The sequence below is a fragment of the Triticum urartu genome, chromosome 6 (genome assembly GCF_003073215.2).
Source record: "Triticum urartu cultivar G1812 chromosome 6, Tu2.1, whole genome shotgun sequence".
Lineage (NCBI taxonomy): Eukaryota > Viridiplantae > Streptophyta > Magnoliopsida > Poales > Poaceae > Triticum > Triticum urartu.
The window spans coordinates 571184188-571205731 of NC_053027.1; the positions used below are offsets into that span (position 1 = coordinate 571184188).

General features: G+C 46.1%; 1 pseudogene; it reads right to left on the bottom strand.

Moving 5' to 3' along the window:
• Positions 1-561: 561 nt before the first annotated feature.
• Positions 562-21544, bottom strand: part of LOC125516321 — a 26729-nt pseudogene continuing 5746 nt past the window's right edge.

The following is a 21544-nucleotide window of genomic DNA, read 5'->3' on the forward strand; positions in this document are numbered from 1 at the left end:
CGAAGGGGCAGCCGCACTGGTTTATAAACCCAGCCGCGGCTGCTCCTTTGAGCTCCTCTCAAATGCAGGCCTTCTGGGCCTACTGTGCTGTGCTGCCCTGTTGGCCTACTGGGCCTTTGCGGGCCTGCATCCTGGCCCAACAACAGGTTGGGTTTCTAGTCGTATGCAGGCCGCTCTGGCCTAGTAGGCGGGCTTTTTTATTTTTTTGCTTTATTTATTTTTGAGTTGTTTTTTGTATTTAGAGTTTCTTTGTGAATATTTTTGCTTTAGGTACAAAAAATTACAAACTTTCTGTTAGTGCCCGTAGTTTTCAAATTTGAATAGTTTAAATTTTGAATTATTTGAAATTAGTGTGAATCACTAGTTTGTGAATAACTTAACTTTAAAAATCAGTAAAGGCATGAAAGAATTTGTTTGCACATAAAATTTCTTCGCGTTTCAAATGCCAAAACACATAACTACTACCCTAACTATTACAGAGATTCCCTCCTGGGTGTGAAACACAGAAGAAAGTGATGATAGTTAAGCCGATCACATCCCAGATCTTTGGGTGTGAAACTTTTTCTTCGCGTGTGTCCCTTTGCGTCGTAGCCATGGAAAATCTTCATCATTTAACGGGATGCTCGGGTCAATATTCACTGTGAATGGAGCAATTTCATCAAACTTTTCATAATCTTCTGACTTGTCTGTCTTGTCATCCACTCCCATGATGTTTCTCTTCCCAGAAAGAACTATGTGCCGCTTTGGCTCATCGTACGATGCATTCGCTTCCTTATCTTTTCTTTTTCTTGGCTTGGTAGACATGTCCTTCACATAGAAAACCTGTGCCACATCATTGGCTAGGACGAATGGTTCGTCTGCATACGCAAGATTGTTGAGATCCACTGTTGTCATTCCGTACTGCGGGTCTTCCGTTACCCCGCCTCGTGTCATATTGACCCATTTGCACCGAAACAAAGGGACCTTCAAACCACGTCGATAGTCAAGTTCCCATATGTCCTGTATATAACCATAATATGTTTCCTTTCCCGTCTTGGTTTCTGCATCAAAGCGGACACCACTGTTTTGGTTGGTGCTCTTCTTATCTTGGGCGATCGTGTAAAATGTATTACCATTTATCTCGTACCCTTTGAAAGTCATTATATTCGAAGATGGTAACTGGGACAGCAAGTACAGGTCATCTTCAATAGAGGTGTCATGCATGGTACGTGTCTGCAACCAGCTGGCGAAACTCCTGGTTTGTTCACGTGTAATCCAGTCATCAGACCGCTCCGGGTGTTTGGAGCTGTAACACCCTCGATGCGACTATATCTCCCACGTGTCGAGGCACGACTTAGAGGCATAATCGCATTGAAGGCATAAGTCGCAAGTGAGGCAATCTTCACACAACCCATGTACATATAAATATAAAGGGGGGATAATAATAATAGTTGGCTTACACTCGCCACGTCACATCAAGGTACATAAATAGCATCCATTATACAAACACTCATGGCCCGACTACGGCGCCAAAATAGAAAAGACTCCCCAACATGCGACTAATCCCTGAATCGAACCCCGAGCAGGCACCACTACTGATCATCAGGAAAAGAAACATAGTATCGCTGAGAGTCCTCGTCGTACTCCCACCTCAGCTCGAGCGCGCCATCCGGAGGAGTATCATCGGTCCCTGCATCTGGTGTAATAGTAATCTGTGAGCCACAAGGACTCAGCAATCTCGCACCCTCGCGATCAAGACTATTTAAGCTTAATAGGAAAGGAAGGGTTAATGTGAGTGGAGCTGCAGCAAGCGACTAGCATATATGGTGGCTAACTTATTCGCAAAGGAGAGCGAGAAAGAGAAGGCAAGGCGCGAGCGGAAAACTAAATAGAGCGGACTACGCAAACATAACTCCAACGCCGTGTCCACTTCTCGGACTCCGCCGAGAAGAGGCCATCACGGCAACACACACAGTTGATTCATTTTAATTATTAAGTTCAAGTTATCTACAACCGGACATTAACAAATTCCCATCTGCCCATAACCGCGGGCACGGCTTTCGAAAGATCAATCCCTGCAGGGGGGTCCCAACTTAGCCCATAACAAGCTCTCACGGTCAACGAAGGAATAGACCTCCACCAGACCACCGATCAGACTCGGTATCCCGGTACAACAAGATGATTCGACAGGTTAAAACAAGACCAGCAACACCGCCCGAATGTGCCGACAAATCCCGATAGGAGCTGCACATATCTCTTTCTCAGGGCACACTCAGATGTAACAGGAAATGCATGAACCTGGCCTCAACTTGGGAAACCAAGTGTGCCACTGGATAGAGGGGAAGAAATCCCCTGAAAACGATATAAAGATCATGGCAATCGGAGCTACGGCTATAAATGGCAAGCGTTTTACTAAACGAACCGATCTGCGATTTACATCAACATGCCTCCTAAATGCAACAAAATGAACATGCTACAGCCACCCAACATGTAAACAAATTGCATGGCAGTGATGTACTCATCAAGCTTAACAAATCATCATGACTGAGGCATAGGCAAATTCATCCATTAAGGGCTTCAAACAAGCATGGCAAAACTTAATAAGCAAAACAGATTTCAGACTTAGCGAAATTAACACGCTAGTCTGAAATTTCAGACCACGATGCTCACTTCGGAGCAGCAAAACAACATGAAAAAACTGAACATGACAAGTAAGAACATGGCATGGAGCTACTCAACAAGCTTAACAAAACACCCAAAGTGACCTGGGGCCAAAAGGGTTCACAAAATACTACGAGCACACGAACATAGATGAAACACAATCAGTTTTCAGACTTAGTGAAAACTGAGACATGCTGAAATATAACTCAAGGCATGTAAACGAGCTCGATGCACTCACTACGGTGCAAGTCATGGCAAGGCAAGCATACATCCATTAAGAAGGCACAAAATTCTAGCTAGACATGGCAAGAACAATGGCATAGCATGCATGGATCACTGCAAACTCCGGCAAAATCGCAAAAGAGTTCACGATCTGCCCAAAACACAACTATGCAAAAGTTGAGCTCGATTGATCAACCTAGGGTGCTCCAACATAACAAGTAAAGACATGGATGGATAAGCACAACAAGCATAACAAATCACTCTTATTGATCATCCTCAAAAGAGGCACAGATCACTAGGAAACAAGCTGGACATATAGCATCGTGAACTAAAACATCCCAGACTCAGTGAAAATCACTAAGTCCCTGAAATCAGCAATCTCAGGTACTCTCTTCGCAAGCTTGCACAAGACAACACACACATCCTAAAAATGCATGGGTGGCACCTCTGGAAAGAAGACAAATGCTTAACAATTCATCCCAAAGGGGCACAGGCATATCATGCACGGATTAAACATGGCAAAAATGACAAAAGTGCATGATGAACTAACGGATCTGCAATTTAACTCACGAAGCCTCCTTCTAACAGCATTTTGGGCATCAAATGATGACCTCAAATGCAAATGATGCAATGGAATGAAATGATGTACCGTCGAGACGAAGATTTCGATATATCATATGCCCAAATCGGAGCTACGGATGCAAAGTTACGCAGGACAAAGACGTTGCATCGAAAATTAGTGGTTCGGGGATAAAAAAAGTCAACCGAATTAGAGTCTGTCCATCAGAATACCCCAGAATCCGACCGATCCGAGGCCAGACACGGTACCGGATCTAATGGCATGCGATTGCAGGAGGAGGGTTACTGCCGACCGGGTCCAGCCCATAACGGGAGAGTAGCCGCCCGGAGCGCGGGGGCGAAATGGAGCCGCCGGCAAGCCATTCGCCGGGCGACTTGAGGGGAGACGGCGCGCGCCGGCGCACGGCGAGGAGGCGAGGCAGCACCCGACGGCGGGCATGCATTTACGAGGGCCTGGCGTTAGGGCGCCTCCCGCTCGCAGCGGCGGTGGCGGCCCCGGGCGCGAGCGGCAGCACTTTAAAGCGGTCGCGGCCAGCAATCATGGCAACCTGCCAGAGGAAAAGGACGTTTGCTGTGTTTTGTCTCCTGCGCTCGGGATGGTGGGGAGGAATTCCCCGGTGCAAAGAGGAGTTAAAGGCTTTCTTAAACGACTGGCGGGCCGCGGTCCTCTGGCGAGGCCGGCGGCGGGTGATGGGCCCGCCCCGCTCCGCATTCCCTCGCGGTGTCCACGACAATGCAACGGCGATGGCTGTGATAGGCGCCCAAGAACCACTAGGCGTCTGGGGGGATATCTAAGGAAGGCTATCTACATTCGGCGAAGGACGAAAAGGTCCTGGGCAGGCATCCCTGAGATTTTGGCTTTGAAGGCCTCGTAGCCACACAGGGCGGACTGGGCGGAGACTGTCGCCGTCCGGACATGTGGCGGCGCGGGTTCTAGATTTAGGGTTTCGAGGAGGGAGACGAGGATGCCGAAATATGGGGGGTGTATATAGAGGCATAGAGGGAGCTAGGAGAGTCCAAATGAGGTGCGGTTTTCGGCCACGCGATCGTGATCGAACGCTCTAGGATATGGAGCAGAGTTATTGGTGGGTTTTGGGCCAAATGGAGGGGTGTTGGGCTGCAACACACACGAGGCCTTTTCGGTCCCTCGGTTAACCGTTGGAGTATCAAACGAAGTCCAAATGATACGAAACTTGACAGGCGGTCTACCGGTACTAAACCAAGGCCGCTTGGCAAGTCTCATCGGTCCAATCCGGAAATGTTTAATCCCCACACACGAAAGAAAGCTAGAAATGGACCACCGGAGGAGAACGAAGCGCCGGAATGCAAAATGGACAACGGGGAAAATGCTCGAATGCATGAGATGAACATGTATGCAAATGCGATGCATGTGATGACATGATATGAGATGCACAAAAACGAAAACAACACACGGAGGCAAAGACCCGAACCCGAGAATTAAATATAACTTAATGCCGGAAACGGCATGAGTCGGAGTACAATTGGGGGAGGTTACATGTGGGGCGTTACAACACTCCACCACTACGAAAAGATCTCGTCCCGAGATCTAGGACTGAAAGAACTCCGGGTACTCAGAACGGAGGTGATCCTCGCGTTCCCAGGTAGCTTCACGGTCGGAATGGTGTGACCACTTGACTTTGAGAAATTTGATTGACTTGTTGCGAGTCTTGCGTTCAGTCTCTTCAAGAATAGCAACTGGGTGCTCACGATAGGAGAGATCTTCTTGGAGCTCAATGTCCTCGAAGTTGACGGTGCGTCAGGCGTCTTGAAGCACTTTCGGAGTGGAGACGTGGAACACATCATGAACATTGGCAAAGTTTGAAGGAAGCTCGAGTTGATAGGCGAGGTCGCCTCTCTTGCTGACAATCTTGAAAGGTCCGACGTATCTGGGGGCAAGCTTCCCTTTGATACCGAAGCGACGAGTCCCTTTCATAGGAGAGACGCGTAGGTAAACATGATCTCCTATCTCGAAAGCCAAATCACGGTGCTTATTGTCATAGTAGCTCTTCTGGCGGGATTGGGCTGCTTTGAGGTTATCAAGAATGACCTTGCACATTTCTTCTGCCTCTGTGATTAGGTCATTACCCAGCAGCTGACGTTCACCGGTTTCAGACCAGTTGAGAGGTGTACGGCATTTCCTACCATAAAGAATTTCAAATGGGGCCTTGCCCGAACTTGCTTGAAAACTGTTGTTGTAGGAGAATTCAGCATATGGAAGGCAATCCTCCCACTTCATGCCGAAGGAGATCACACAAGCCCTGAGCATATCTTCAAGAATCTGGTTGACACGCTCGACTTGACCGCTAGTTTGCGGATGGAAAGCTATGCTGAAGCGGATGTTGGTGCCCATGGACTTTTGAAAAGACTCCCAAAACTTGGAGGTAAAGATGCTGCCACGGTCTGAAGAGATCACCTGTGGAATACCGTGCAGAGAGACAATCCGAGAGGTGTAGAGCTCCGCCAATTGACCTGCAGTGATAGACTCTTTGATAGGCAAAAAGTGAGCCACTTTAGTGAGTTTGTTGATGACAACGAATATAGCATCATTGCCACGCTTGGACTTTGGAAACCCAGTCACGAAGTCCATCTCAATGTGGTCAAACTTCCATTCTGGAATGGCAAGAGGTTGGAGGAGACCAGCTGGCCTTTGGTGTTCTGCCTTCACTCTTCTGCAGACATCACACTCATTCACGAACTGAGCAATCTCGCGCTTCAGTCGAGTCCGCCAATAAGCCTGCTTGAGGTCCTGATACATCTTCGTGCTCCCAGGGTGGATGGAGAGGAGTGAATTGTGAGCCTCGTTCATGATCACTTTACGAAGGTCACCTTTGGGCACAACAATACGATCCTCGAAGAAGAGAGTATCCTTGTCATCAAGGCGGTAGCACTTGTACTTGGGTTGACTCTTGGCAATCCCAATCTTCACCTTCTTCACCATAGCATCAAGAAGTTGGGCTTGGCGAATCTGGTCTTCCAAGGTAGGAGAGACTTGAAGGTTGGCGAGGAAACCTTGAGGAACAACTTGCAGATTAAGTTTGCGGAAAGCTTCACAAAGCTCGGGTTGATAAGGCTTGAGAATCAGATTGTTGCAATAAGCCTTCCTGCTCAAAGCGTCAGCAATCACATTGTCCTTGCCTGGAGTGTACTCGATACTTGGATTATACTCTTGAATCATTTCGACCCATCAAGTCTGCCTGAGGTTGAGGTTAGGCTGAGTGAAGATGTACTTGAGACTCTTGTGATCAGTGAAGATGTCCACTTTTCTTCCCAATAAGAGATGTCTCCAAGTCAAAAGAGCATGCACAACTGTCGCCAACTCGAGGTCATGAGTGGGGTAGTTCTTCTCATTGGGCTTCAACTAGCGAGAGGTATAAGCCACAACTTTCTTCTCTTGCATCAACACTGCACCGAGACCTTGGAGAGAGGCATCGCAAAAGACCTCGAACGGTTTGGATTCATCGGGAGGAGTCAAAACTGGAGCAGTGACCAATTTCTCTTTCAAAGTGTTGAAAGCAATGTCACATTCCGGAGACCAAACGTACTTGACGTGCTTCTGGAGAAGATTTGAGAGAGGCTTCGCGATCTTTGAAAAGTTCTTAACGAACCTCAACGAACCGAGGAAGCTACGAAGTTGCTTCACGTTCTGAGGTGGTTCCCAATTCACAATTGTAGACACCTTCTCAGAATTCACCGCAATGCCCTTGGCAGAGATGATATGCCCAAGATAAAGAACCTCATCGAGCCAAAATTCGCACTTTGAGAACTTGGCGTAGAACTGGTGTTCCCTGAGCTTATCGAGTACCAAACGCAAGTGCTTGGCATGATCTTCCTTGTTCTTCAAAAAGACCAGAATGTCGTCGAGATAGACCAAAAGAAAGTCATTGGTGTAGGCATTGAAGATGAAGTTCATCATGCGGGAGAAAGTTGGAGGAGCGTTGACGAGGCCAAAAGACATGACAGTGTATTCATATGAACTTTAGCTTGTCCTGAAAGCCGTCTTGGGAATATCTTGCTCACGGATTCGAATCTGGTGATAACCCTATGGAGATCAAGCTTGGAGAATACTTGGGCACCTTTGAGTTGTTCGAGCAACTCGTTGATGTTGGGAAGTGGGTATTTGTTCTTGATAGTCTTCTTGTTCAATGGACGGTAATCAACACAAAGCCGGTCCGTTCCATCCTTCTTCTTCACAAAAAGAACTCCACAACCCCACGGAGAAGAACTAGGCCGAATGAGACCCATTCGCTCTTGAATATCGAGTTGCTTCTTCAGCTCCTTCAACTCTTCAGGTCCGAGCTTATAAGGACGCTTGCAAACTGGTTCCGTGCCAGGCTCAAGATCGATGACGAATTCAACTGGCCGGTGCGGAGGCATTCCTGGAAGCTCTTCTGGAAAGACGTCTTGATATTCGCAAACGACTAGAATTTGAGAGATGGCATCCACTTCACCCTTCTCATTGAGAGAAAACAGATGGATGGTATCATCACGAGCAGCAAAGACAATTACATCCTCAGACGAATGAGTTAATTGAATCTGCCTGGCTGCACAATCAAGATGCGCCTTGTGCTTAGAAAGCCAATCCATTCCGAGAATAAGATCAATATCTGAGTCGCCCAAAACAATAGGAGAAGCTAGAAATTTGTAGTCGCCCAACGTGATAGTAACATCCGGGATGCAGGTATTAGCTGTCATTTGCTTGCCCGGTGACACGATTTGCAAGGCACTTTGTAGATACTGATAATCGCACTCATTCTTTGATGCAAAAGGTTTGGAAATAAAGCAATGCGATGCACCAGTGTCAAAAAGAACTTTTGCAGGAATATCGTTAACAGGAAGGTTACCCATGATGACATCTGACGAGTCCTCTGCCTGAGCTGCATTCATCAAATTGACCTTGGCATGCTTGGTGTTATGCTTGACCACAGTTGTACTTGCCGATCTCACAGGAGGAGGAGGAGGGAGACGCCTCTGATTGAAGCATTTGTTGGCATAGTGACCCTTCTGTTGGCACTTGTTGCGCGTGACCTCTGAAAGCGGACGGTGGTACGGAGCACTCGATCTTGGAGGTTGAGACAAAGTCTTGTTCTGAAAGCCAGGGTTGGGTGGGTGGGAAGATCCACTGCCACCTTTGCTCTTCTGATACGGCTGACGGAACGGAGGAGGAGGAAGCCAATACTTCTGCTGCTTGGCCACTTGAGTAGAGGAAGAAGGAGTAGCATCTCTGACTCGCTTCTTCGAAGCATCACACCTCAGTTGAGCAGCCTCTTGCTTCAATGCCATGTTGTAGAACTCATCGTACCTCAAGGGCTCAAAGAGAACAAGAGCTAGCTGGATTTCTTCTCTAAGACCACCCCTGAACTAGTATATCATGCTCTTCTCGTCAGGGACGTCCTGCTTAGCAAAGCGGGCGAGCTTCTGAAACAACTTGTTGTAGTCATAGACAGACAAAGAGCCTTGCTTCAGGATGCGGAATTCCTCATGCTTGCTTTCAACCATGCTCTGAGGAATATGATGAGCTTTGAAGTCTTGACGGAATTCATCCCAGGTAATCACACGGCCTCCTCTGGAATCCTTGTACTGCTGGAACCATTCTACAGCTTGGTCTTTGAGTTGGAAGGAAGCGAACTTGACAAAGTCCTCAGGCCTGACGTTACTGCACTCGAAATGCTTGCATAAGTCCACGAGCCAATCGTCAGCATCAGTTGCCTCAACACAATTGCTGAAAGTCTTTGGCCCGTTAGCAAGGAACTGGTTGAGTGTAGCAAAGTGATTCTGATTGTTGCCTTGGTTGCCTTGGTTCGCTTGATTGCGCTCTTGAAGAATTTGCATGATCAACTGCGTGTTTGCATTGGTAGCGGCCATCACAGCTTGCCATGCCTCCAGAGGAGGTGGAGGTGGTGGCGGATCAGGATTCGGAGTCGTCCGCGTTGGAGGAGCCATCCTGAAGAGGTTGACATCCATTAGCACATTGATAGATAAATATTGAAGCTGAATCCAACGGAATGAAATTGCAACATATAGCCTTCACATCCGAACAAAATGAACGAATGCATTACAAATGAAATGGTCACATATCCATAAATTGAGAAGCCACATAGAATTTAGGTAGAGGAATAAATCAACAAGGTACGGATCAAGAACGAATACTCGGTAAGAAATCCCAATCTCAAACCAAATATCCGTGGAAGAAGAACTAGAGCTACAAGAATTCCCACCTATGAAACTCCCGAACCTTTCCGGTTATGCAATCAGGTGTTGGGGATACAGGGGAAGCATAATATCTCACCCAAATCTAGCAAATCCTACATCCAGCTGTATCCATCCTTCAACACATAACCGAGAAAACTTCGGAAACCATCTACCTCAACCTTCGAAAAGCATCCGTTATACAAGTTATGGCAATACTGCCGAACTCCCGCCCCAGTACTGGGTGGCGTCGAGGTTATCTCACCAACAACTGCATAAAAGAGATTTTCGATGTCGGCGAACTAAACTCAGGTATTCCAGAATTGCAACGATAAAATTGTGACGACAACACCTCGGAGCTCAACTCCCCAGGACACTGCCACAACCCCTAAATGACAGGAGGCACCAAGAACAATGTTCTCGTCACAAAACCATCGGAATGATTCCAAGATACCCGCGTGATCCTAAATTTTTTTTAGTGAAATTTGAGAAGAGAAGAGTCAAAACTCTATGTCAGGATGCCTTACCAGACGATGAAGGGACTGGGGAGTAAAAAGAATTCCTGAACTCTCCGATATATAATTCCTAAATGACCTAAAACATTTTTCTAGACTCAACAACGACTGCTAAAAATGATCAATCAGTGGGGGCTCCTAAGGTCGGGGAAGGCTCTGATTACCAACTTGGGCTGCAACACACACGAGGCCTTTTCGGTCCCTCGGTTAACCGTTGGAGCATCAAACGAAGTCCAAATGGTACGAAACTTGACAGGCGGTCTACCGGTAGTAAACCAAGGCCGCTTGGCAAGTCTCGGTCCAATCCGGAAATGTTTAATCCCCACACACGAGAAGAAGGTAGAAATGACCACCGGAGGAGAATGGAGCGCCGGAATGCAAAACGGACAACGGGGAAAATGCTCGAATGCATGAGATGGACACGTATGCAAATGCAATGCACATGATGACATGATATGAGATGCATGACAACAACAACAACAACACACGGAGACAAAAACCCGAACCCGAGAAAATAAAATAACTTAACGCTGGAAACGGCAAGAGTTGGATTACATATTAGGTAAATCATATCCGGGGTGTTACAAGGTCCATGTCCCAACTCCCAAGCCTATACCTGACCATGACCCGGACTAGCTATCATTGGCATCGCTAATACAAAAAAGAATCACATAGTATATAGTTGCTAGTTTGAAAGCCTTATGCCAAAAGATTACATTGTGTTGAGTTCGATTCGATATGAACGGGATCTGAGTTGACTGGAGAAGTCATGATGGCTCTGAAAGCTGAGACTAGCCAGGGATAGGGGTGCGTGGAAGCTAGCTATCCAGGTGCCAGTACCACGAGTTGGTTGCGAGATCTTATGGGTCTAAGCTCTAGCCTACCCCAACTTGTTTGGGACTAAAGGCTTTGTTGTTGTTGCTGCTGCTATGTAATTAACAAGGTTCACAACTAAATTGGTTAATATCGTAATCATACCGTGCCAAAAATAAATTCCGCCGAAAAGGAAAAATCCTAAATAAATAAATTCCGCCGAAAAGGAAAAATCCTAAATAAATATAATTTTTTTTTCTAAAAATGCCAAAAACAATTTTCACCGTCTAAATAAAATATTTAGAACATAGTGAACATTTTCTTGGCCTAAAAATGCAATTTGTATAATAATGCATATTTTTCTAATTCGAATAAAATAGCAATAAAATCCAAATAAAAATTATTTATTTGATTTTAACATTTTTCCTCCAATATTTGTTTTATTTTGGAGAAGTCATTTTATCTCCTCTCATTTTTTTGAAATATTTTGGAGAGAAAAATAATTAAAACCAAAATGATCCTCTTTTCAATATTTGAGAAAATTCAAATATGAAAATAATAAAATCCCCAACTCTCTCCGTGGGTCCTTGAGTTGCTTAGGATTTCTAGGATCGCAAACGAAATGCAAATAAAATATGATATGCATATGATGACCTATGTATAACATTCCAAATTGAAAATTTGGGATGTTACAAAAGATGGTTAAGGTTTCTTAACCATAGACATGTGTTGTCATTTGATAATAGGATCACATCATTAGGAGAATGATGTGATGGACAATACCCATCCGTTAGCTTAGCATAATGATCGTTCAGTTTATTGCTATTGCTTTTTTCATGTCAAATACATATCCCTTCAACTATGAAATTATGCAACTCCCGGATACCGGAGGAATACCTTGTATGCTATCAAATATCACAACGTAACTGAGTGATCATCAAGATGCTCTACAGGTATCTCCGAAGGTGTTTGTTGAGTTGGCATAGATTGAGATTAGGATTTATCACTCCGAGTATTGGAGAGGTATCTCTGGGCCCTCTCGACAATACACATCATAAGAAGCCTTGCAAGCAAATGACTAAGGAGTTAGTTACGAGATGATGTATTATGGAACGAGTAAAGAGACTTGTCGGTAACGAGATTGAACTAGGTATGAAGATACCCACGATCGAATCTCGGGCAAGTAACATACCGATGGACAAAGGGAATTACGTATGTTGTCATAAAGGTTCCACCGATAAACATCTTCGTAGAATATGTAGGAACCAATATGGGCATCCAAGTCCCGCTATTGGTTATTGATCGGAGAAGCGTCTCGGTTATGTCTACATAGTTCTCGAACCCGTAGGGTCCGCACGCTTAACGTTCATTGACGATATAGTATTATATGAGTTATGTATGTTGGTGACCGAATGTTGTTCGGAGTCCCGGATGAGATCACAGACATGATGAGGAGCTCCGGAATGGTCTGGAGGTAAAGATTGATATATAGGATGATATGGTTAGGCCAAGGGGTAAAGCCCACGGGGCTTTAGGTCGGTGCAAAAGGAGTTTTGCGGAGGCTAGGGGGCCAAACGCCGGAGACCTTGACGGCTGGCCCTGGGCCAGATGCCGAGGCCCGTGGCATCTAGGCCAGACGCCAAGGACTATGGCCTCTGGTCCTGTAAGTCCGAGAAGGACTCTTCCTTGCGGGAAAAAACGACTTTGAGGAGGCTCTTTCTCCAAGTTACGACCCCAGGGCTCAACATATAAATAGAGGGGCAGGGCTAGCACCTGGAACACATCAAGATTCACCAAGCCGTGTGCCCGCAACCCTAACCCTCTAGTTTATTCTCCGTCATAGTTTTTGTAGTGCTTGGCGAAGCCCAGCGGAGATTGTTGTTCACCACCACCGTCACCACGTCGTCATGCTGCCGGAACTCATCTACTGCTTCGCCTCTCTTGCTGGATCGAGAAGGTGAGGACGTCATCGAGCTGAACATGTGCTGAATGCGGAGGTGACGCACGTTCGGTACTTGATCGGGACGGGCCGTGAAGGTGTACGACTACATCAACCGCGTTGATAAATGCTTCCGCTTAGGGATCTTCAAGGGTATGAAGATGATCTTCCCCTCTCGTAGCTATGCATCTCCATGGATAGATCTTGCGTGTGCGTAATTTTTTTTATTTTCCATGCAATGTTTCCCAACAATTTGATCTGATTAGAGCAGCTGGACAGAATCCGAATTAGGTCAACTGAGCAATCATTGCTCCCTTGTACTGCGGCAAAATGATTGATGAACTTCTCCTGAAATTATGCATTTATGAAATGGTGAAACCTCTTGCATTACCTAAATAGCTGATCACATCACTTCTAGCATGAGTACAACGGTCTCGTGGATGGCGTCACGGCATGGCTCGATGGCGGCGGCGCGGTTTGCTTCGATGGCCGGCCGAGGTCGTTGGGAAAGGAGGCGGACACGGGGAAGGCGACATGCTCAGTGCTACTTGACCATGTCATCTCCGCCGATGCCGATGAGCTCAGCCTCGGTGGCAGCGGGCTCCTGGCCGTAGCCATCGACCACCTCGAGTGGGAGCCTGCCGCGGGGGCCGACCTGTAATGTATGTTGTTTGGTAATAGCTCTTCGTTCTCAACATCCGGTTGCGGCTGTTGCACACATTGTCTCCAAATACCGGTGTGAAAATGCTTTTTTAGATCTAATCATTATGGTTCTCCAAACACTGTTGGCCCAGTCCCGACGCCGAGTACTTCCGGCGACGACGATACGACCGACGACGAACAACGATGATGAATAGAGCTCACTGACTATCTTGGTTTTAGCCCCAAGCCGGCCAGACCCAACGAGATACTTTACGTCGAGATGCACCGTATGAAGCAGATGCACCGCAGTGCAAAACTGGCCTGAGCTCACTGATCTCCCAGCCTAAACACGCACGTACACAACAGCCTTTGGGCTCGATACTCAAACGCACGCGTGAAAATGAACAAAACTGGCCCTTTTCTGAAAATTCAACACAAAATGGCCTTAATCTGAAAATATTTCACAAAATGGCCCTCTTTTGCATGACGCCCGGGGCTTGGACACCACTTTATGCTTTTCGTGATAGCCAGCTTACTATGCTTCCTCCAAGAAAATATGTCACGTCCGAGGTACTCTTGTTGGAAATATGCCCTAGAGGCAATAATAAATTAGTTATTATTATATTTCCTTGTTCATGATAATCGTTTATTATTCATGCTAGAATTGTATTGATAGGAAACTCAGATACATGTGTGGATACATAGACAACACCATGTCCCTAGTAAGCTTCTAGTTGACTAGCTCGTTGATCAATAGATGGTTACGGTTTCCTGACCATGGACATTGGATGTCGTTGATAACGGGATCACATCATTAGGAGAATGATGTGATGGACAAGACCCAATCCTAATTAAGCATAGCACAAGATCGTATAGTTCGTATGCTAAAGCCTTTTATAATGTCAAGTATCGTTTCCTTAGACCATGAGATTGTGCAACTCTCGGATACCGTAGGAATACTTTGGGTGTGCCAAACGTCACAACGTAACTGCGTGGCTATAAAGGTACAATACAGGTATCTCCGAAAGTGTCTGTTGAGTTGGCACGAATCGAGACTGGGATTTGTCACTCCGTGTAAACGGAGAGGTATCTCTGGGCCCACTCGGTAGGACATCATTATAATGTGCACAATGTGACCAAGGAGTTGATCACGGGATGATGTGTTACGGAATGAGTAAAGAGACTTGCCGGTAATGAGATTGAACAAGGTATGGGGATACCGACGATCGAATCTCGGGCAAGTATCGTACCGCTAGACAAAGGGAATTGTATACGGGATTGATTGAATCCTTGACATCGTGGTTCATCCGATGAGATCATCGTGGAGCATGTGGGAGCCAACATGGGTATCCAGATCCCGCTGTTGGTTATTGACCGGCGAGTTGTCTCGGTCATGTCTGCATGGTTCCCGAACCCGTAGGGTCTACACACTTCAGGTTCGATGACGCTAGGGTTATAAAGGAAGTTGATATGTGGTTACCTAATGTTGTTCGGAGTCCCGGATGAGACCCCGGACGTCACGAGGAGTTCCGGAATGGTCCGGAGGTAAAGATTTATATATGGGAAGTTCTGTTTTGGTCACCGGAAAAGTTTTGGGTTTTATGGGTAACGTACCGGGACCACCGGGAGGGTACCAGGGGTCCACCAAATGGGGCCACAAGCCCCGGAGGGCTGCATGGGCCAAGTGTGGGCTGGTGCGCCCCCCCACAAGGGCCCAAGGCACCTAAGGGGAGGAAGGGGGGCAAACCCTAAGGGCAGATGGGCCTTAGGGCCCATGCCTGGTGCGCCTCCCTCTCCCCCTCCACTTGGCCGCCACCCTAGATGGGATTGGGGCTGGCCGCCGCCCCTAGGGTGGAACCCTAGGTGGGGCGCACCCCTCCCTCTCCCCTATATATACTTGAGGACTTGGGGCTGCCAATAGATGAGTTTTCTGACCTCTCCCTGGCGCAGCCCTACCTCTCTTTCTCCTCATATTTCGCGGTGCTTGGCGAAGCCCTGCTGGATCACCACGCTCCTCCACCACCACCACGCCGTTGTGTTGCTGCTGGATGGAGTCTTCCTCAACCTCTCCCTCTCTCCTTGCTGGATCAAGGCATGTGAGACGTCACCGGGCTGTACGTGTGTTGAACGCGGAGGTGCCGTCCGTTCGGCACTAGGATCTCCGGTGATTTGGATCACGACGAGTACGACTCCTTCAACCCCGTTCTCTTGAACGCTTCCTCTTAGCAATCTACAAGGGTATGTAGATGCACTCTTCTTCCCCTCGTTGCTGGTTTCTCCATAGATAGATCTTGGTGACACGTAGGAAAATTTTGAATTTTTGCTACGTTCCCCAACAACTCTTACGGTCATCAACAATCCTTTCCTTGTCACTAGCACTATAGCCGAGTAGTTTCACCATCTCCTTCTTGCTCATCTCAAGACGAGGTTCCATTGAAGCAACAATATGATTGCAATCTTTCAAGCCATGGCTTTCAAGTACCTTCCTTGCATATGCCTCCTGGCATAGTGTGATCCCTTCCAACTTTTGATGTACCTCGATCCTGAGGTAGTAACTCAATAGCCCTAGATCATCCATCTTTGAAAATCTCCTTCATTTGTAGGTTGAACTTTGCAATCACCTCTTCATCTGCTCCAGTTATCAACATGTCGTCGACGTAGATGCCAACTAGTAGACGATCCCTTCCTTCACCTCTCTTGTACATCGCATGCTCTAGTGGGGCTTTCTCAAATCCAAGAGAAATCAATGTATGATCAAGTTTGATGCTCCATGCCCGAGAGCCTTGTCGTAGCCCGTACAAGACTTTGTGTAACTTTAGTACCTTGTGTTCTTCTCCCTCTTTGATGAATATCGGTGGTTGGTTCACATAGACGTCTCCTTGTAACTCTCCTTTCAAGAACACGGATTTTACATCCATTTGATGTATCTTCCATGATTTCTGAACCGCGAGAGCGATGAGTAATTCCACCGATTCCATCTTTGCAACGGGAACGAACGCTTCTTCGAAGTCCACACTTTCCTCTTGCACGTACTCTTTGGTCACTAGCCTTACTTTGTGCTTCACGGACCCTTCGACATCTTTCTTGATCACAAATTCTCACTTGAGATCCATGGCTTTTTCATTGTTGGGAAGATCCACAAGCTTCCATGCATTATTGTCGTGGATCGACCTCAATTCTTCTTTCATAGCCTGACGCCAACACTCCATCGTATTTGCGTCATTAAAATCTGCCAGTTCCTCGGCACTTAGACACGAGCATCCACTCCTTCTCATCTTTGCCGGGTCAATCGTTCGAAGAGCTTACTTCGAATATTGTTGTAACACCGGTTCTGGATGTACGGACGTGGGTGGTTGTGTCCTTTCCTCCATTACTGTCGGAGACAACTTTGCTTGCGCGGCTCCTTGTACCTTCAGAAGCGATGCCTTGCTATTTTCTTTGCTCATAGCAATTGGCAAAGCTAGCATTTTCACGTGAGCTAGCCAGCCCTCCTGTTTATATGCTCTTGCTGCTGCACTTTTGAAGCCCGATGCTCAGACTATTGCTTCTAAGCCTCCACTCTGTGCTTCTTAATGAACCTCCAGCTGCTGTACTGTTTGCTGGTTTGGGTTGACGTGAGGCGCCCTTTTCATGGTCCACTAGTGGTGTCTCATCCACCTCTCTCGGGCTGCTTTCTGGCCAGCCTCCTGCCAAGTATGGAGCGTGCGTGCGTGCGCTACCAGACATAGCTCTCCTAGCATCGCTCGCTGGGAGACCGAGCACTCCTGTCTGCAGAACGCTTTGGCTACTTTCTGACGCGGATATGACAACGGCGACACCCTCGCCTTGCTATTGTTTGCACGCACATGCATCCAATCTAGCACCAGCATATTGTGCTTCGTGGACTTCAGGCGTCACGTACGCTGTTTTATCTTTGTCAGACAAAGTGATATATGTATCTGTAGCATCAACGCAAGTTTCGGAATCATCTCCTGCATCTGTAACATCGACACGAGTTTCCGAACCATAATCTTGGGAGCGAACTTTTTCTTCACGGAGCTCGACAATTTCTTTAGCCGATACTTGAAGAACTGGATCCTCCTCATCCATGAGTTCACACATCAACATCATGTCACTTTCATCATCTTCCTGGACCATGCGCACCTTCTCCTTAGGGGAATTCTTGCACTCCGACTTGAAGTGCCCGAGCAGATTACAGTTGTGGCAGCGGATCTTCCTCTTGTCGAACTTTTTTCTTCTTTGGCTTCTCCGACTATTCGTCGGTGTCCTTTGCGGGACGGTACTTTGCGCCACTACCAAACGCCTTCTTGAAATTGTTCTCCTTGAAAACCATCGCTTGCCACTGAGCGCGTGTAAGCATCAGGTACTCATCCTGCTTTGCGTCACCGTAACTCAATTTCATCCGCTCATCATGCGCCTTGAAGCGACCAACCAGATCATTCAAAGTGAGAGTCTTGAGATCAACACATTGCTCGATCGCTGACACAATCGGCATGTAGCGCGGTGGAGCGGCACGTAGGAAATGCCTGACCACGGAGATGTCCTTCAATTTCTCGCCGAGACCGCGAATCCCGTTCACCATCGAGGCAACCCTCGCTGCGAAGGCGTCCACCGTCTCATCTTCTCCCATTCTCAGGTTCTCGTAACTTTTCAGCAAAGTTTGCAAGTTCGCCTCGCGCACACGCGAGTGCCCTAGATGCAACGTCTTGAGTGTGTCTCACGTCTCCTTCGCTGATGTCTTCGAGATTAGATGCTGCTGCACGTCCACCAGCGTCACCGAGCAGATGGCCGTGATAGCCTGGCGATCTTTCCGATACAAGGCACCACCCTTCAGGTACTCGTTACCGCCGGGGTCGACGGCTTCCCAGAGCTCATTGGCCTCGAGCGCCCACTCCATCATGGTCGCCCACACCACGAAGTTCCCATGGTCAAATCGTGGCTACTCCGATCTGACAGGAGCAGCAATTACTTTAGCCACATCGGAGTACTCCACCAGCTTTTTGGTCTTCTCGTCGTCCAACATGACCTCCCGTTACTACAAGATCAACCTTGCTCTAGATACCAATTGTTGGCCCAGTCCCGACGCCGTCGTCACCGACGACGAACGACGATGATGAACAGAGCTCGCTGACTATCTTAGTTTCAGCCCCGAGCCGGCCAGACCCAACGAGATACTTTACGTCGAGACGCACCGTACGAAGCAGATGCACCGCAGTGCAAAACTGGCCTCAGCTCACTGATCTCCAAGCCTAAACACGCACGTACACAACTCATCAAACGCACGCACGCACGCGAGACTTCTGCTGATTGCCACACGTACGTATCGTACGTGGTGATTTTACTTTATTGCTTCACCAACTCACGGTTGTACAAGGGGTAGGGGTACACGCATATAATATGCAAGATAGACACTAGAAGCTAACCTACTCGTCTCTACTTCTAATCCTACCTGATGACTGCTTCTGTGTACGAACCGGACACAGTTCCACGCACGTCGTGGTTAATTCCAACAAACACAACCCATTGACTGATATTATAGTTTTTGTGGGCTGGTTCTTTATGAGAAAATTATTGTACAATAATACTGTAGTTAGAAGGAGGCCGCTCTTGTACGGCAGTTTTGGGTGTTGGGAATGCTTCGAATGCTAAAGGAGGATGGGCTTGATGGTGCTAGATCTGGCAAGAAAGAGATCATTGGGTAATCTCCAACAATGCAGAGTTCCTACTTTTGTGCTCTGCAGCGACACCAAGATCCTTTGATCAATTCGCCATTCTCCTGCAGAAGGCTTAGGTTTATCTATGTTAGCACATAAAATGCTCACCTCTGCATCTTGTATGTCATGTTGATGATTTAGTCCAGTGGTGCTAACTGGGTTATTAATATGGTTCTGACGTGATATGATGTGCTGGTGTTTGGTTTGTGATTAACATTTCATGTGAGTTAAATTGTGAAATAGTGAGACACTGAAATGGTACTTATATGTGCCTAATGTTGAGTTGCTCTTACTGCTCTTGAAGGACTGGACAAGTGAGCATGAAAGTTTTGAAATATTTGGTTTTTTATGGCAACCATTTTGTATTGTTCTGACCATGAGTGTATTTAATCTTGTGGCCTAAGACTTTTAAGTTGATGTTACGCATTGACGGCATGCTGAGATTATTTGGGTATATCTGGATGACGCACATAGTTTATTCCTTCGCAGGTTCTTGAGGACTACCTGAAGAATTTTAGAGTCTTGGAGGGGAAGACGATGCCACCCATCATTGGTAATATCTGGATGACGCATTAAAAAAAATCAGGTCCATTCTTTGATCTTCTCTAATGTTTTTCTTTGCTGCTTGAATAGATAGCTCTCTGTGGGTTGTAGGCTTGTAGCCTTGAAGTTCCGAATCCATAACCATTTCATATTTGGCTGTGAATAGTTACAACTGTTTGCGGACCATTACTCGGGCAAGCCGCCGCCGTCGCTCGCATCGTCACACCAATTACAAGCACTGGATATGGATATGTTGATAAGGTTGGCTTCATTGCACTTGTTGTTCATTAATTTACATACATATTAGAAAAAATTATCTCAAGGCCATATGTCACTCAGAGCTGCCTCTATTGAAATGGTGATTATACTGTAAATTCATCAAGATAGTTCATGTTTCTCAGCGTAGCTAAATTCAATCTTTCTTGACTTTGTGTTTCTGCTTTATGTCTAGATTTTCCTTTGTCTGCACCTTTTATTTTAGTAATAGTAATTTTTATAATTATACAACTGTTTCATTACATCAAAATTTATTGAAGCAATATACCCGTACAAAATTTCAAATACAAGTGAGTTTAATATGCTATACTATGCATAGGTTGCAGAACGCATGACTGTACAAGTACGTGTCGTTAACTTTCTTTTGGAGACACATGAAGGAAATGGCTTGCAAGGACATGCAACATGGTATGTTCTGATTACTTTTTGTGCATATTCCGTTCTTCCTTTTCTGATGAGAAATGGTGGTAAACCTTTTTATTTTGTCTTCAAACATGCCTACATAGTCTGATGTTAGTTATCCAAAGGCTCCAAGTCAATTCACATTGTTCCAATGGACATCGTTGTAATATTGGTGATTAAGTTGTCATGCTACCTATTCAAATATTTTTGACATCTTTAGACTGTGAATACATTCAGTTATAATCATTTTTGTACTTTGCCAAATCAGGTAAACCACAATGGTGATATTAGCTCAAAATAATTCTGCTGTAGATCAAATGAATTTACAGTATGTTAAACCACAATTGTATAATCATTTTTTAAATACACATTGCAAAAAAAGTTGTATGCATGACGAACATTTTCAAATAACGTTAAAAAATTTAACAAATGTGTAACATTTTCCAAAAAAAACATGTTGAACATTTTCCAAACGCACAAAACACTTTCTTTAAACTCATGGCAGTTGTAATTTTTTTCTTTAACAGCCAAAGCGGATTTTTGAAGAGGTACATAACGGCCAAAGCGGATTTTTGGAGCATGGTAGCCGCTGAGCATGTTTTTTGAAAGGTTAAAAACTGACACTTAAAAGATTTTATTATTTTTTCGCACAAAAACATATGCATGTGCTCTAAGTAACTGTCAAATTTCATTTGAAATTATGTTACATTATACCCTGCAATAAAGACAAAAAAAGGGGTGAAAAACAAGCTGATTTCTGCATGTGTTTTTAGTCTTTTAATCTATCACATGCAAACACAGGTTTTTGATGAAAATTCGCATGATATATTACGTGCAGAGGAAGAAGCAGAGATTGTTGCCGACCCGGGCCCTGCACGGTAGCTCCGACCCATGACAATAAACAGACCTCGGAGACCCTGCGAACACGTTGAAAATGCGACTACCGCAGCCATGCCGCGAACAGGCCGCAGTTTTAAACCAAAACAAAACATAATTTACGACGTACTTATCCGAGGACCAATTTTTTAGCATCGTATATATATATATATATA